A 15900-nucleotide genomic window follows, 5' to 3' on the forward strand; every position below is an offset into this window, starting at 1 on the left:
ACCCCTCACGGTCCTGACTTTCTTTCTCATGTTCTCTCTCCTTCTGCTCCTCATCAGGACCTTGGGAGCCAGTCCAGTGCTCCAATGTGGGGCTCAGTCATTTTCTTCATCTATCGCCAGGTGGAGGTTCTTCTTACTATCTTCTCAAGGATCCCGAATTTTAGGCTCGATGTCCTTTAATTATGGCTAGAAACCGATTATGAGTGAGTACATCCCATGTTCATCTTTTTGGATCTGGGTTACCTCACTCAGAATAGTGTTTTCTATTTCCCTCCATTTGCATGCAAAATTCAAGATGTCATTGTTTTTTACCACTGAGTAGTATTCTAGCATGTATATATTCCACAGTTTCTAAATCCATTCTTCCACTAAAGGGCATCTAGGTTGTTTCCAGGATCTGGCTATTACAAATAATGCTGCTATGAACATAGTTGAACAAATGCTTTTGTAGTATGATTGGGCATCTCTTGGGTAGATTCCCAATAGTGGGATTGCTGGGTCCTGGGGTAGATTGATCCCGAATTTCCTGAGAAACCGCCACACTGCTTTCCAAAGTGGTTGCACAAGTGTGAATTCCCACCAGCAATGGATGAGTGTACCCCTTACTCCACAACCTCTCCAGCAAAGGTTATTATTGGTGTTTTGGATTTTTGCCAATCTGACAGGTGTAAGATGGTATCTCAAAGTTGTTTTGATTTGCATTTCCATGATAGCTAAGGAGGTTGAGCATGACCTTAAGTGTCTTTTGGCCATCTGAACTTCTTCTGTTGAGAATTCTCTGTTCAGTTCAGTGCCCCATTTTTTAATTGGGTTAATTAGCATTTTGAAGTCTAGTCTCTTGAGTTCCTTATATATTTTAGAGATCAGGCCTTTGTCAGTTGCCAGGTTGGTGAAGATCTTTTCCCAGTCAGTAGGCTGCCTTTGTGTCTTAGTGACAATGTCCTTTGCTTTACAGAAGCTGCTCAGCTTCAGGAGGTCCTATTTATTCAATGTTGCCCTTAATGTCTGTGCAGCTGGGGTTATGCATAGGAAACGGTCTCCTGTGCCCATTTGTTGTAGAGTACTTCCCTCTTTCTCCTCTATCAAGCTCAGTGTGTTCAGATTAATATTGAGGTCTTTAATCCATTTGGACTTGAGTTTTGTGCATGGTGATAGATATGGATCTACTTTCATTCTTCTACAGGTTGACATCGTTAGGCCAGCACCATTTGTTGAAGATGCCCTCTTTCTTCCATTGTGTACTTTTGGCTCCTTTATCAAAAATCAGGTGTTTGTAGGTTTGTGGTTTAAGATCTGGGTCTTCTATACGATTCCATTGGTCAACTTCTCTGTTTTTATGTCAATACCAAGCTGTTTTCAATACTGTAGCTCTGTAATAGAGTTTGAAGTCAGGGATGGTAATGCCTCCAGAAGTACCTTTATTGTATAAGATTGTTTTGGCTATCCTGGGTTTCCTGTTTTTCCATATAAAGTTGATTATTGTCCTCTCAATCTCTGTGAAGAATTTTGATGGGACCTTGATGGGGATTGCATTGAATCTATAGATTGCTACAAAAGCCCATCTTTAATAGCACCATGGAGGCTTAAATACCCTGCAGTCAATGGCCAACATGTGAAAATCCCATCCTCTGATCCTATAGGCAAAGCACAGCTTTTAGTCACTTCAATTAGAAGGCTCTAGACAGGGAAGAGCAGCTGAAGGCCAGGACTCAATTGGTCCCAACAATAAAGCAAAGAAAACCAGCCTACAAACCACAATCCCAGAGACCTTAGACAACAATGAGGACATTAAGAGAGTCTTACATAGATCTAATCTACATGGGAAGTAGAAAAAGACAAGATCTCCTGAGTAAATTGGGAGCATAGGACTTTGGGGGAGGGTTGAATGGAGGAGCGGAGAGGGAGGGAGGGGAGCAGAAGAAAATGTAGAGCTTAATAAAAATCAATAAAAAATATTTTTTCTTAAGTCACACATCTCTCCAAAAATCCAAAATCAAAATGCTTTAAAACAGGAAACTCTTCAAACACTGACATGTATCTCAGAAAGTTCCAGGTTTTGGAATATCTCACATTTGGGATAAATGATGTTCAGGGTTTGGGATAAAGGATGTTTGGTTAGTTCAATCTATTCAAATCTTCTAAAATCTAAAACAAAATGCCCAAGCTGAAACACTTCTGGTCCAATCACTTAAGATGAATAGCCAACTTCTATTTTGCCCCCTTTGAGTACTGGAGAAATGTCTCATAAATTCATATGTATTTGTTCCATAAGGAGTGGCACTATTAGGAGGTGTGTCTATGTTGGAGTAGGTGTGTCTTTGTTGGAAGAGTTGCATCAATGGGGGATGGTCTTTGAGGTCTCAGAAACTCAAGCCATTTCATTTCTGCTGCCGGAGATCAAGATGTAGAATTCTCAGCTCTTTCTCCAGCACCATGCATGGTGCCATGTGTCCTACCATGATGATAATGGACTAAACCTTTGAAACTGTAAGCCACCCCAATTAAATGTTTTCCTTTATAAAAGTTGCTGTGGCCATAGTGTCTCTTCACAGCAGTAGAAACCCTAACAAAGACAACTACTATACTATCTTTTGGGGAAATGCAGGTAGCTTCTCTAGACCACCAACAATATCCCTACAGCTAACTCAGGCCTCACTTTGAAATAGGAAATATTTTCTTTATAGATGACAAATTGTATGTAATAAGAGTGTCGCTAACCACCACTTGAGAAATGTTCTGTTTGCTTTAGCCTTTCTTGCTTGAGGTTTCTTGATCCTCCAAAAGAGATGTTAGTCACATGGACCTCCTGGCATGAACTCCATTTTTAAAGAAAAATTACCATAGTGCACTAACCATGAAATTAACACATCTCTGTTCTCCCTGTTGAAAACTGGTGCATTCTCCCAACCCCTACTACTCAGTATTCAGGGACGATCATAGAAGAGAAAGTGGAAAGACTAGAGACAGAGGTCAGGAAGGACCAGGGTGAAACAGCATCTTCAGGACATGGCACAGTTCATGAACTCACAGCAGTTGTGTTTGTACAAGACCTTGATAAGATCAAGCCATTCAATATTCTAGTATGAAAGGGGAAGGAACTCACCAGTCCCCATCCCTAACTGAGATGACAGATTTCTGTATTTTTGCTGTTATATCCTGAGTCATTAATATCTGGGAAACAACCAAAGTCAACAGCCAAAGTTACATTAATGACACAAGAAATGCTTGACATCATACATCCAGCAAAACCTTTCATGTGCTTTAAAAGGCAGAATAAGATATAATTACAAACTGCCTTTAATTCAGCTTAGCTCAAAACTACGTCGATGCAACAGGTTACTTGATAAAATCATTTTAAAACAAAACAGAGTGGAGTTGCTTTAATGGAAAGTGTTGCTCATCCTACAAAATGTAATTCCCAATAGCTGGACCCTTCATTCCGAGAGGGGAAGGCTCTGGACTGGGTACTCACAGGGAGATCAAAAGCTGACTAACACAGAACCTGCCCCACACAGTGCACTACAGGCACACACAGACATACACACACACCTGTACCACTTGTATTACAATTACCACTTGTATTGCATTACAATAAAACCAATTAAACTGTGCTGGGCACCACAAAAAAGGGCACAAAAGGCTGACACAGCAGCATACAGAATAAATATTTCTTTCATGTGAAAAAAAAATGTTGAAGAAAACCAGAGAAACAGTGACTTCTCAATTGGGCCTTACAAGGGGAGTTAAACTGTATAGAGGAGAAGGAAAAAGACTGAAAACTAGACTTCAGAGAAAATTCTTATGGCATGTGGTTGGTAAATGAATATCAGATGGGCCTGAGTTGGCTCATGCTGGGGAGAAAAGGGAAGGGTGGGGTCCAAGTGTCACGTGGAAGGCAGCTTCCATCCTTTTGAGCCGGGCTCACAAGATTAGCATTTACCACACAGGAAACAGAGACCACAATGACTGCTGAGCCAAGAAAGGGGCACATACAACCAAGTCTGACTTTTAGAAGGTTCCATAGCAACAATATTGAAAATGAACAGCAGGAGAAACAGGATATGAGTACAAGAGCTTTAGCAGCTATGCCGAAGATATGGTTCAGGATGTCCTGGTTTCATTTCTGTTGCTGGAATTAAAAAAAAAAAATCCTGACAAAGAGCAATTTAGGAGAGAAAAGATTTACTCAGTTTACACTTCCAGGTCCATCACTAAAGGGAAGGCAACAGAGGAACCTGAAGCACATCCAAAGTCAATAATAGAGAGTAATAAAATATACAGGGCCGCTATGCTCAACTCACATTTTTTTCCTCAAATAGTTAAAGGCTACCCCTCCTTAAAGGGTGCTACCCAATTTTATACTGGATCTTCCATATTAATTAAAGTAATCAAGACAATACCCAACAGACATGCCCACAAGCCAACTTGATATAGACAACCCCTCATTGAGACTCTCTTTCCAGGAAAATATTCACTGGGTCAAGTTGACAAAACTAACCATCCCGTGTAGGGGTAGGGAGTCAAAATCATTCCTCTGCTGAAGAGTCCCCCATTATCCTACATCCTGACTGCCTTCTTTCATTCATTTGATGGCTGTGGTTCAGGTTCAGACAACAGGTCTCAGAATATTCTAAAAAGTTACCTACTCAATCCTATCGATAAAAGATTTACGATAAATCAAGATATATCAGCCAAATGCTACTGGGGGGCCTAATTTGGATCTTAAGTCAAACTAAACAAAAAGTTAACTGGAGAAATATGAACTCACTGTATATTTGACAAGTATCACAAAATTAGTATGGATTTTAAGAGTTAATTATCTATTATAGCCACATTATTAAAAGATTCCTTGTCTTCTGGAAATATTTACAAATCAAATAATATAATGTGAGGGATTTGGATCAAAATCATATATGGGCTAAGCTGGTTGGTAGGCATAAATGAAATAAAATGGACTACAAGTTAGTGATTAATGAAATATGGTAACTCATGGGTTTCATTTATTATATTATTGACTTTACTTTTATAAATTTGAAACTCACCAATATAAACATCACCTAACCAGTATAACGCTTTAATGGTATTATTCTAGCAACCAGAGGGTGAGCACAGATTCCCCTGCCCCACCCCACACTCTTGAACCTCTGTCCAATTGCCTGCTCACCAGCTCTCTTAGCACCTCAAACTCAACAGGTTCCAGAGGTGCCTCTTAGTCCTCCAGGTCAGCATTGTTTCTCTTTCCCATCCCCTGTCCTTGCCACAGTCAGCTCCCTGTGAGTCACTCTTAACTCATTTACATTCACAGGCACCATTAAGGTTCTGTACATTGGCAGCCATTCTCTCTGGAACTTTTCTTCAGAGCCTCTTCATCCCTCTGCATCCATCACACACTGCTTAGCAGTCAACTCAAAACCACCACAATGTCTGTAACTCTAAAAGAACCACCACTGACCTAGCTTAAAGACTCTGCTGACTCCTTGCCAGCCAGAGAACAAAAGCAAAAGCCCAGCTGCTCAGCAGCAAAGCAGGATCCCCTCAATCACGACCATCTAAGTGAATTTAATTCCCAAAAAAGATGTGAAAGCTGTTTTAGAGCTAATTAGGAACAGATTAATGAATGATAGAACCATCTTGCATGTAACATCCACAGTCATAGTATAGGACCCCTTAAGGCAAAATGGCCAGTCAGCCAATATAGAAAGCCAGCATCACCAGCCAGCTTGTTCTCAGTACTGTGCCCAAGCCAAGGCCTACCTGGTTTGTCTTTCAGGAGCTAGAACCTGTCAGGGACCATTTTCCTAAGGATAGATTTGTCAGGGACCATCGTCCTTACAGGGATAGCAGAGGTCATTGCCCTAAGGATGTTTACAGAGAACCCACCCCTCATCCCACTATCTTGAGAGCTATCCATTAACGGAACCCACCCCTTACTCCAATGCTAATGGATCACATCTGTTAACGGAACCCACCCCTTACTCCAATGTTAATGAATCACATGCTTCGGCTTACACCAGGTGCTGGCTGATGACCTTCAGTTACCCCGGTAGAGTTCCTGCCTGCCCCTACCTCCACCCCATTCAAGGGTATATAAGCTGTAACTTTCACCCCAATAAACGGAGACCTTGACAATAGAATCTTGCTTGGTCTCCATTCCTCTTCTTCAGCCCATGTCTTGCAGGTTAGCGCCCCTTCAGAGGACCCTGAATAGCTGACCCTGCCGGCGGGGTTACAAGAACCCAAGGCAGTTGCCAGAGGAGCAAACTATGGCCATACATCAGAGTCTAAATGACATGATGAAGCCTCAAAATCAAACACAATCTACTAGCACCTTCCTCAGTATGAGACTAACAGCATCTAAGCCAAAGAAACAAAAAAATATTAACCATAAAACATAAAGAAATAAAACACCAGCAAAAGGAACACTCAACAATGAGAATTACAGAGCTATGAATCATAATTCTTAAAGGTGTCATGTGTAACTCAGTGCAGGTGTGTGTTCACATGGGTCCGTGAAATGAAGACTCAGAGACATGAGAATGAACTCAGGGGGCTCAGTCTTGGTGAACTGAAGCCTTTCCCTTTGATTCTTGACATCTTTATTTTTTCCTGTATTTACACTTTAGCTAGTAGATTTCCATATCTCAAACTGGATGAAGTTTCCAAAAATACAATGCCAGGTGCAAATACCTGGTTCATGAGGTACCACGATTTTCCCGGTTTCCTCTAAACCAATTTTTGTAAATGCTTTGTATCCATGGGGAACTCTCAGACAAGATTCACATCGGGCAACAAAAGGTATCTGTAACACAAAGGATGGATTAGGAGCTGAGTGCTGCCTCCGGAGCTAGGCCAAGAACAACCCAGTGGAGTTCATGGCTAGGGGGGATTACTTGCTAACACTCTGGCGCTGAGCCAGTATGAATTTCTGCCACATAAAGGTACCCAAATAAGGTAAGAAAAATGCAAATGGGAAGTGTTGAGAAGGTAGGCCATATGATAACACCAAAAGCAGAGGCCCATCCATTATGGTGTCTGTTTCTTCTTTCTACATACCTGTCAGTTGCTCAGCCCCAAACTAAAATTTATGCTCACAGAGAGATGACAAATGTCTCCCTGGCTTCAAAGCCATATGATTCAACAATTCCAAACAGAACATAGAGAAATCTAGGATTGGTGACTATAGTGGTTTAAATGGGAATAACCCCCACACACACACAGGTTCAAATATTTGAAAAAGTAGTCATTAGGGAGTGGCAGTACTTGAGAGAGATTAGGGGATATGACCTTGTGAGAGAAAGTGTATCACTGTAGGAGGGCTGGAAGGTTTCAGAAGCCCAAGCAGGGCTCCTCCTGCTACCTGCAGATAAAGATATAGAACTCTCGACTCCCTCTCCAGAACCCTCTCGAGTACTGTGTCACCAGGCTCCCCACCATGACAATAATGGACTAAGCCTCTCAACCTGTAAGCAAGCCCTAATTAAATGATTTCCTTTATAAGAGTGGTGGTGGTCATGTTTCTTTGTCAGGGACCATTTTCCTAAGGATAGATTTGTCAGGGACCATCGTCCTTACAGGGATAGCAGAGGTCATTGCCCTAAGGATGTTTACAGAGAATCCACCCCTCTTCCCACTATCTTGAGAGCTATCCATTAACGGAACCCACCCCTTACTCCAATGCTAATGGATCACATCTGTTAACGGAACCCACCCCTTACTCCAATGTTAATGAATCACATGCTTCGGCTTACACCAGGTGCTGGCTGATGACCTTCAGTTACCCCGGTAGAGTTCCTGCCTGCCCCTACCTCCACCCCATTCAAGGGTATATAAGCTGTAACTTTCACCCCAATAAATGGAGACCTTGACAATAGAATCTTGCTTGGTCTCCATTCCTCTTCTTCAGCCCATGTCTTGCAGGTTAGCGCCCCTTCAGAGGACCCTGAATAGCTGACCCTGCCGGCGGGGTTACAGTGGCGCGTGAACAGGGACCCTGAAGTACGGCCAACTAACCGGACGACGAGGCGCAGTCCCGGGACGAAGGAAAATAAGGTCCTGACCAGCTGTGATACTCGGACAGGTCTGCAGGATGGAGGTAGGCGCAGGTTCGTTGTCGTCTATAGGACATGGGACAATCGCTTCCAAAGGAAGAGAAATTCATAGAGGAATTTCAACAGTCACTTAGGGAGAGAGGAGTAAGAGTTTAAAAAAGAGAGATTTAGCTGAATTCTTTTGTTTTATAGATGAAAAATGCCCTTGGTTAATTTTAACCAGCCCAGGAATTCACCCCCAGACATGGGACAAGGTAGGGAAAGATCTCTATGGTAGGGAAAGATCTTAGTAAAATGTTAAAAAATGGAGACCCCATGCTGGAGGCTGTCCTCAGTTACTGGGCTCTTAATAGAGATGTAGCATAGAGAAAGAAATGTAAAAAAGCGGGACAAAAGTTAAATAGGGAGTAAAACTTTGTAAATAAGTTATAATGGGGATAAGGAAAGTATTCAGTTATATATGTTGGTAACTAAAGGGTGTAAGAATGGAGCAGGAACAATGGCAGAGTTATTGAGAATCAGTAAGCGTGATAGATGTAGAATTGAAACTTTTATTGCATGCTAAATGAGTAAAAAAGGTTAAAAAAAATGATTTTTGTGAAGAGCCACGTGCACACAGTCAGCTAACCTAACTCACCTGCGGGTAATAGGCAAGCAGAAGCAAGAGTAAGTTTAGAGAGCATATTTAACCTCACACAGTCTATAGAACAGAGGAAAGGATTAAAAAATTCTCCTAATTTTATGATTTACAAGCTAAAATAAAAAAGATAGTTAAAAATCCGCCCGCCAGAGCTCGGAAAGGCAGTCTAACAGGCAAAGTGAGCCTGTGTTCTGCCCCCTGCCGTGCGGCGCAGCTTCAGCTAAAGGAAAAAAGACAGGTTTAAATTAAGGTAGCCTCTGAGATAAGCAAGTTAAAATGCTTCTTTTCCATTTCACAGTTTTGCTTCTTTGTCAAAAATCTGCTGTTTGTAAGCAGGTGAATTTGTATCCAAGGTGGATTGATTTCAGTACTGTGGTAAAGTTTAAAGTCAGAGATTGTAATACATTCTGAAGTTCCTTGATTGTACAGGATTTTAAGATTGTTTAGGCTATCCTAAGTTTTTGTGAGTTCTGTGAGAAATGTTGCTATAGTTTTTTAATGGACATTTACACTGAATCTGTAGATTGCTTTTAGTGAGATTGTCATTTTTGCTGTGTTTCTTCTACTTTCCCCAAAAAAAGGAGATCTTTTTATTTTCTAATGTCTTAATTTTTTCTTAAGAGTTAAAGTTCTTACAAGTTTTTCCATTTGTATGGCCCGCTCTTGGGTGGGAGTCGAGTTATCTCAGCTTGTGGTCCTTTCCTGCTGGCACGTGTTGCTTCAGGGTGGACTGCTGAGACTCAGGCCTTATTAAATTTATCAAGGACCAGAGTTATACTCTAACAAGTGATAATGGTTAAAAATTAAAAAAAAAAATTTTACCCCTTCACAAGCAGAGATGACAGGACCCAAAACTTCTGTCCTGCTTGCTTAGAGTTACTCCAAGATATTTTATGGTATTTATGGCTATTTAAAAGGATGATGACTCATCCTAGGTGTAAAAGAGATACATTTGGGTTGTTTTCCAATTCTGACTATTATAAAGTAATTCTGCTATAAGCATAGCTGAGCACATGTCCTTATGGTATGGTTGAAAAACTTTTGTATTTAGGCCCAAAAGGGGTATTGCTGAGTTTTAAGGTAGATGTTTGCCTAACTATACTATGATCCAAAAGCGGCTGTGCTAGTTTGTACTTCCAGCAATGGAGTTTTGTCTTTACCCACATTTTCTTAAGCATAAGTAGTAATTTTTAGTCTTGGTCATTTTTACAAGGATAGGATGAAATCTTTTGATTTGCATTTCTCTAATGGCTAAAGGATGTTATGTTTGAGCATTTTTTAAGTGTCTCTCAGTCACTTTTAAGTTCGTCTGTTGAGAGTTTTCAGTTTATGTCTGTAACAAATATTTTTATTAAATTAATTTTTTGATAACTAATTTCCTGAGTTCTTCATATATTTTTGGAATGGGTTTATGATAAATAAAAATCTTTTCCCATTCTATAGGCTGATATTATGTTTGTTATACTAAAGTTTCTCAATTCAGGAGATATAATTTATTGTTTCTCCCAATGTTTGTGCCACTGAGGCTGTGTTTAAGATGTGGCAAAGTGTACTAAGTTTTTCTCTGTGAGGTTCAATGTAATTTTTATATGTTGAGGCCTTTGACTCATTTAAACTTGAGTTTTGTACATGGAGATAAATGTGGATCTATTTTTATTCTTCTACATGTCGATCATTAGTTAAAAATGCTTCCTTTTTTCCATTTTCCTATCTGCTAGGCAGACTTACAACTTAAGAGGATAGCTTACAAACTTTCAATTAGATATACAATAGTTAAAGCCCTAGTTATAATATTCTTATGGGAGATATTGAGCCAATAAGTAAAATTCTTACAAAAAACAATGAGCCAATTTCCAATAGAAAGATTAAAGAAGCTGCCTAACAGGTACTCTACTTAAACAGGTAAAGTGTACAATAATGTATAAGTACAGTATATTACAGCTATGGCAAAATGTGTATTAAGTGTAAAACTTATTCAACAACAGTTTTATGAAAAAGTAAAATGCTCCTTTTGGGTAAACCTTCCCAGTTTTGCCAGTTAAGATATTAAAGTCTTAAATTAGAAACTAAAGCCACACTTATAAGGGTAAAAAAAGATATCTCTCAACAAGGCTCAGGATATTTTGATCCTGAAAAAAATCCTTTATCTATTGACATTTGCCACTGATTATATGCCATCGGGGCTCCTGTGGCAAGAGGAGCAGCCGCTTCTTTGGATACATGCGCCTGCTACCTCATCCAAGGTTTTGCCCTTCTATCCCTTTTTAGTGAAGCATACCATCTCTAAATTAATGGCACAAGAGACCCTTTACCCCATACAAGGCAATGCCAGGACAGTATTGGCCCATGCTCTCTCTGTGCTCAATTTCCTAACTGGACAATCAAGGGCAGTCCGCTTTGGACAGATTGTGGCACCCTTCTACCTCATCTACTTATGCACAAGCCCTATGGAAGGACCCCCTGTTGGGAGTCTGGGCTGGCCCTGACCCTATGCTTATTTGGGGAAAAGGCCATGCGTGTATTTATGATACCAAGGCTCCTTGAAAGCAACTTAAAAAGTTCCAAACAGATCCTGATGCGAACAGATCTGACATGATAACATCAAGCTGATCTTTACTAATGCAAGGTAAAAAAAAAAACCCTTGCAATGCATTATAAGAAAAACCCGACCTATATATATTTGGGGTCGAGGATATGTTTGTGCCTTGTTTCACAGAAAGAAAATAAAGCTGAACCTGATGATGTAGTAGCTGTGGACACCCCATGGAGGAGTTTGAGGAGAAACAAGTTGGAGAGGAATCCTTATCCAGTCTTCCCTGCCCCCATGGAGAGAAGTGCCTGATAGCAGGACCTGCTATGCCACTCTACACATCCTGCCTCCAGAGATTCAGCTGAGATAATTGCCAAGGTGTGCTTCAGGTAGCTGAATCCAGCTCACCCCACCCAGGAATCCCACCTGCCCTGAAGCACAAACGCTGAGCTGCTTCCAGACCTGAGACACAGACACAGATGCCCTGCTGAGATGACCTGACCATTGGTGACTACAATTTTCTACAGTTTGAATCCTGTTTGCTTTAGCCTAAGATGCAGACTAAGCATCTGACTGTTTTAATCTTTGGGACACAAAACTCATTTTGATTAAAATCTTAACTCCTCTTCACTTAAGAAGGGGAAAGAGCAGGATTTTAACTGTTGCTCAGAGACTGGAACTGATGGTGTTTTGATATAACAATGTTTGTCATTGTACTCTTACTGGAATTGACCTAATGATATTTGTAACTGCTTATAGAGGTTGGGAAAAGTTTGACACACCCTGTAAAATGTTTGGGTTTAATGCATATGTTAAAAATTTTTAGATTTTGCCACATAAAACCCAGAGATATGTGTGCCTGTCCATGATAGACATGCACACCAGCAAAAGGGGTGTGAGGCAAAGCTCTGCAGGGACCATGCATTCTGTCTCTCTACCCTTGTTACAGACTCCAAACCCTTTAGACCTTGGGATCCCTGAAAAAAAAATATTTTTGGCAAGCAGCACTAGTAATCTCATGTTGGAGTAGAAACTTAGGAAGGAGTTTATACCATAGGCCAGACTAAAAGGTGAATCCTGGGTTTGGAAGGTGCCCTTTCTTGTCCAGAGATGGGGTCATTGGTGTCCAAATTATATCTTTTATACCTTTTGTTTTAGAAGCTCCTCGCAGTCTTTTCATTAATAGTCCACACAGAGGCTCAATGACGGGAATATTGTGGAGCCCTCCCCTGAACAGCACATCATACAGAGGCCGTACAGGCCGGCTCAACATGGCATGATGTCAGGGGATGAGGATTGCCCTCCACATAGCCTAAGACAGGGACCCTGCAGTCAAAGACCTGCTTACTTTGGTCTTGCTAGATACCTTTTTGAGGAGCTTCAAGGATGGGCAACTGATGGCGGGACCGCCCCCAACCTAAGACAGGGCCCTGGGAACCCTATGACGGGTAATGGGGAGAAAAACCTGGTCCCCACTCGACCTAAGACAAGAGCCCTCATCACAGGCCATCATTAAGGGCCAAAAAATAATTAATACTACCCATAAGACACCCCTCTGTTCCCAGGAGAGGATAGGAGACTCTACCACTCGAGAGGAGGGTCCTCTTTGTCCCAGTCCCTTCTCCTATAGGTATGACAATGTGGTTAGATTCTGACCAGTGCTCTCCACTTATTAGCTGCCTTCCTTAATAAAAGGAAGGGGGATTTGTCAGGGATCATTTTCCTAAGGATAGATTTGTCAGGGACCATCGTCCTTACAGGGATAGCAGAGGTCATTGCCCTAAGGATGTTTACAGAGAATCCACCCCTCATCCCACTATCTTGAGAGCTATCCATTAACGGAACCCACCCCTTACTCCAATGCTAATGGATCACATCTGTTAACGGAACCCACCCCTTACTCCAATGTTAATGAATCACATGCTTCGGCTTACACCAGGTGCTGGCTGATGACCTTCAGTTACCCCGGTAGAGTTCCTGCCTGCCCCTACCTCCACCCCATTCAAGGGTATATAAGCTGTAACTTTCACCCCAATAAATGGAGACCTTGACAATAGAATCTTGCTTGGTCTCCATTCCTCTTCTTCAGTCCATGTCTTGCAGGTTAGCGCCCCTTCAGAGGACCCTGAATAGCTGACCCTGCTGGCGGGGTTATTTCTTCACAGAAATAGAAAACTGACCAAGACAGTGACAATAATCTATTTAGTGACAACCCAGCAACCAGTACTTCCCCAGATGATACACACAGTAAATATGAATGTAGCAGTCAATAAGGGGTATACAAATTCTCTCTCTTCACAGGCCTCATAGTCTGACAGGAAAAAACCTTTCAGATAAAATATCTAAGCTAAGCAGGAAAAGATGAAAATAAAGGAGGTAAAATAGCACAAGGAGAGTTGGAGGAGATGCCAAGGTGAAATATTAGAGGCCAGAAAAAAGGTTTCAATGGAAACAAAGAGATGATACAGCATCAAATATGAGCCAGCTGCTCAGCTCCTTATCATTCAATTTTCTGCTAACAGTCACATTTTCCAGTGATTTTAAAAATAAGATGCCCACATCAATTACTTGAACAATACTCAGTGTCTGTCACATCACTTTGTCAGGGGCAGTGGGGCATGGTACAGAGAGAGACACAGTTCCATGCTGCCACCTGCAGCAGCCTAAGGAGTTCTGTACAGAGACTTCTCTTCAGACAAAGCCCAGATAAAACTTGGTCAGAGAGTTTCAGGATTGACAGACAATATGGTGTTTGTGGAGGGGAAGAATTTACTATGGATTTTAAAACAGAGGTTAGTAATGGGAATATGAGCTCCTGCAAGGAAGCTATGACTACAAAGGCTAATTAATGAGAACTTCAGTGATATTGAAAAGTTGGAATGTAGCAGGTCAAGAGCTAAATTATTTGGGGATATCTTTATCTCCCCTTGTCATTTATTACCTGCCTCTGGATACGACTTAACATCCTTGTAATCACCAGGAACACACCCCCATTTCTATCAACCAAAAAAGCTGTCAGCATCTGAGACCTATAGCTGATATTTCCCTGTTGGTCTGTAACCCACCTACCTGATATACCTACCAATATATTCAAAAAGTGTCTTGTCTCAAGATTTAAGTGTCTGTTACTATAAAAAAACATGTAATTGTTACCACACTGGAACATGGTATTTGAATAAATCTATGTTCCTAGGCCATATTGGGCTCCAGAATAAACCATCTCATTTGTTCCTCTGGGGACAAGAGCTGTTTCTTTCGTTGACAAGAGACACTGAGGGAAAGAATTGTACATCATAAAGCATGGGTGTGGACTTCGCAAGAAAAAGTTTCCCTTAAATGTGTTAGTAGTCCAACAGATGAAATTACATTGTTCAAAGAGTTTCTAAGGAACTTATTTCTGCCCTTTGCAATTTTTCTTGGTAAGTGAGATCAAAGAGTGGTACCTAAGGTGAGATGGATAGGTTTACAATCAGATGAAGAAAAGCCACACAGGACACAAGGGTTGCACAAGTGCATTGAGACTTACCTTTCACTATAAGGGAAGTGTCTTGTGAAATTCCTTTAAAAATTGAGAGTTTAGAATTGGGAAAGGAAAAAGGCTATATCTGGTCCTGAATGCTTAGGCCTTAAGCATGATTTGTTGCTTTTTAAACATTGTTATATTTCAAATAACTCTAGAGAAAGGTAATATTGTCTCTATACGGGCAATATTCATGATATAGGCTTGGGTGCTTTCCGCGGGTTTTCACGATTTTGGCTCTGGATAGCAACCGGCTCTCTGGCTTTTGAACTTCCAGCCGGCTTTTTTAATTCCAGCTGTGGCGTGGTGCAGTTTTTTTTTTTCCGGTTTCAGCCTTTTGCCCCTCCCCTCTGCGGCTTCTGTTATGTCATGGCGGCTCAGCAACAGAGCAGATCATGCCTTTAGGTCCCTCTCATTACAGCTCAAAAATGTAACTCCCCCCCACCGCAACACGTGGCTGAGGGCCAGGTGGATCAAGTGACTCGTCGCCATCTTGGCTGAGAGCCAGGTCAGGTGACCAAGCTCTCCCAATTTCACCCTGCCTCTTCACCAGGTCTTCACTAAAATTCTCCTGTTAACTCTGCTACATGTGTTTTGCGCAAATGGTATGTCTCTGATAGGGCCCATCAGAGATGTCCACGTTGCCCAATTCCCGTTCACTCTTTCTATGTATAATAATTGTTCATTACATCTCATTTCAGATTACAAAATCCTAAGTCTCATATTTTAAACCGGTATGTACTTTTAAGTCTCTTAATAAATGCCTTAAGCTGTTCTCTAACATTATCAATTCTGACATTAACCTTCCATTGCTGTAGCTATATTTAATGCAGCCCTCAATTGCTCAGAGATCTGGGGAATGTGATATTTAAGTAATTATTAAAAACTTTTCATAACAAAAAGAGACAGGTTGGCTCCTAGCAGCAGCTCTCTGCTCCCTCCAGAAAAGACAGACGCACGCAGAACAATGTCCTTGAGAACAGGAAACACTTCTGGCAATATAATAAATAAAGTAGGATTTTCCAGAGTCTTTGACATCATTGAGCTTTCATGCATACTTGTGTACTCTTTATGAGAGTGATGCAAGTTTTTTATTTGCTGCTGAACCTAATTGTAATGTTTATGTCAAGCTGTTAGTGTTACTTGAATTTAAATGTGAAAC

At 41.1% G+C, this 15900-nt stretch overlaps 1 protein-coding gene across 1 annotated transcript in view; it reads right to left on the bottom strand.

The window, feature by feature from the left end:
- Positions 1–15900, bottom strand: part of Slc9a7 (solute carrier family 9 member A7) — a 193015-nt gene that overhangs the window by 119875 nt on the left and 57240 nt on the right. The gene's annotated exons all lie outside the window — the stretch shown is intronic.

The sequence above is a fragment of the Arvicola amphibius genome, chromosome X (genome assembly GCF_903992535.2).
Source record: "Arvicola amphibius chromosome X, mArvAmp1.2, whole genome shotgun sequence".
In the NCBI taxonomy this organism is placed as follows: domain Eukaryota; kingdom Metazoa; phylum Chordata; class Mammalia; order Rodentia; family Cricetidae; genus Arvicola; species Arvicola amphibius.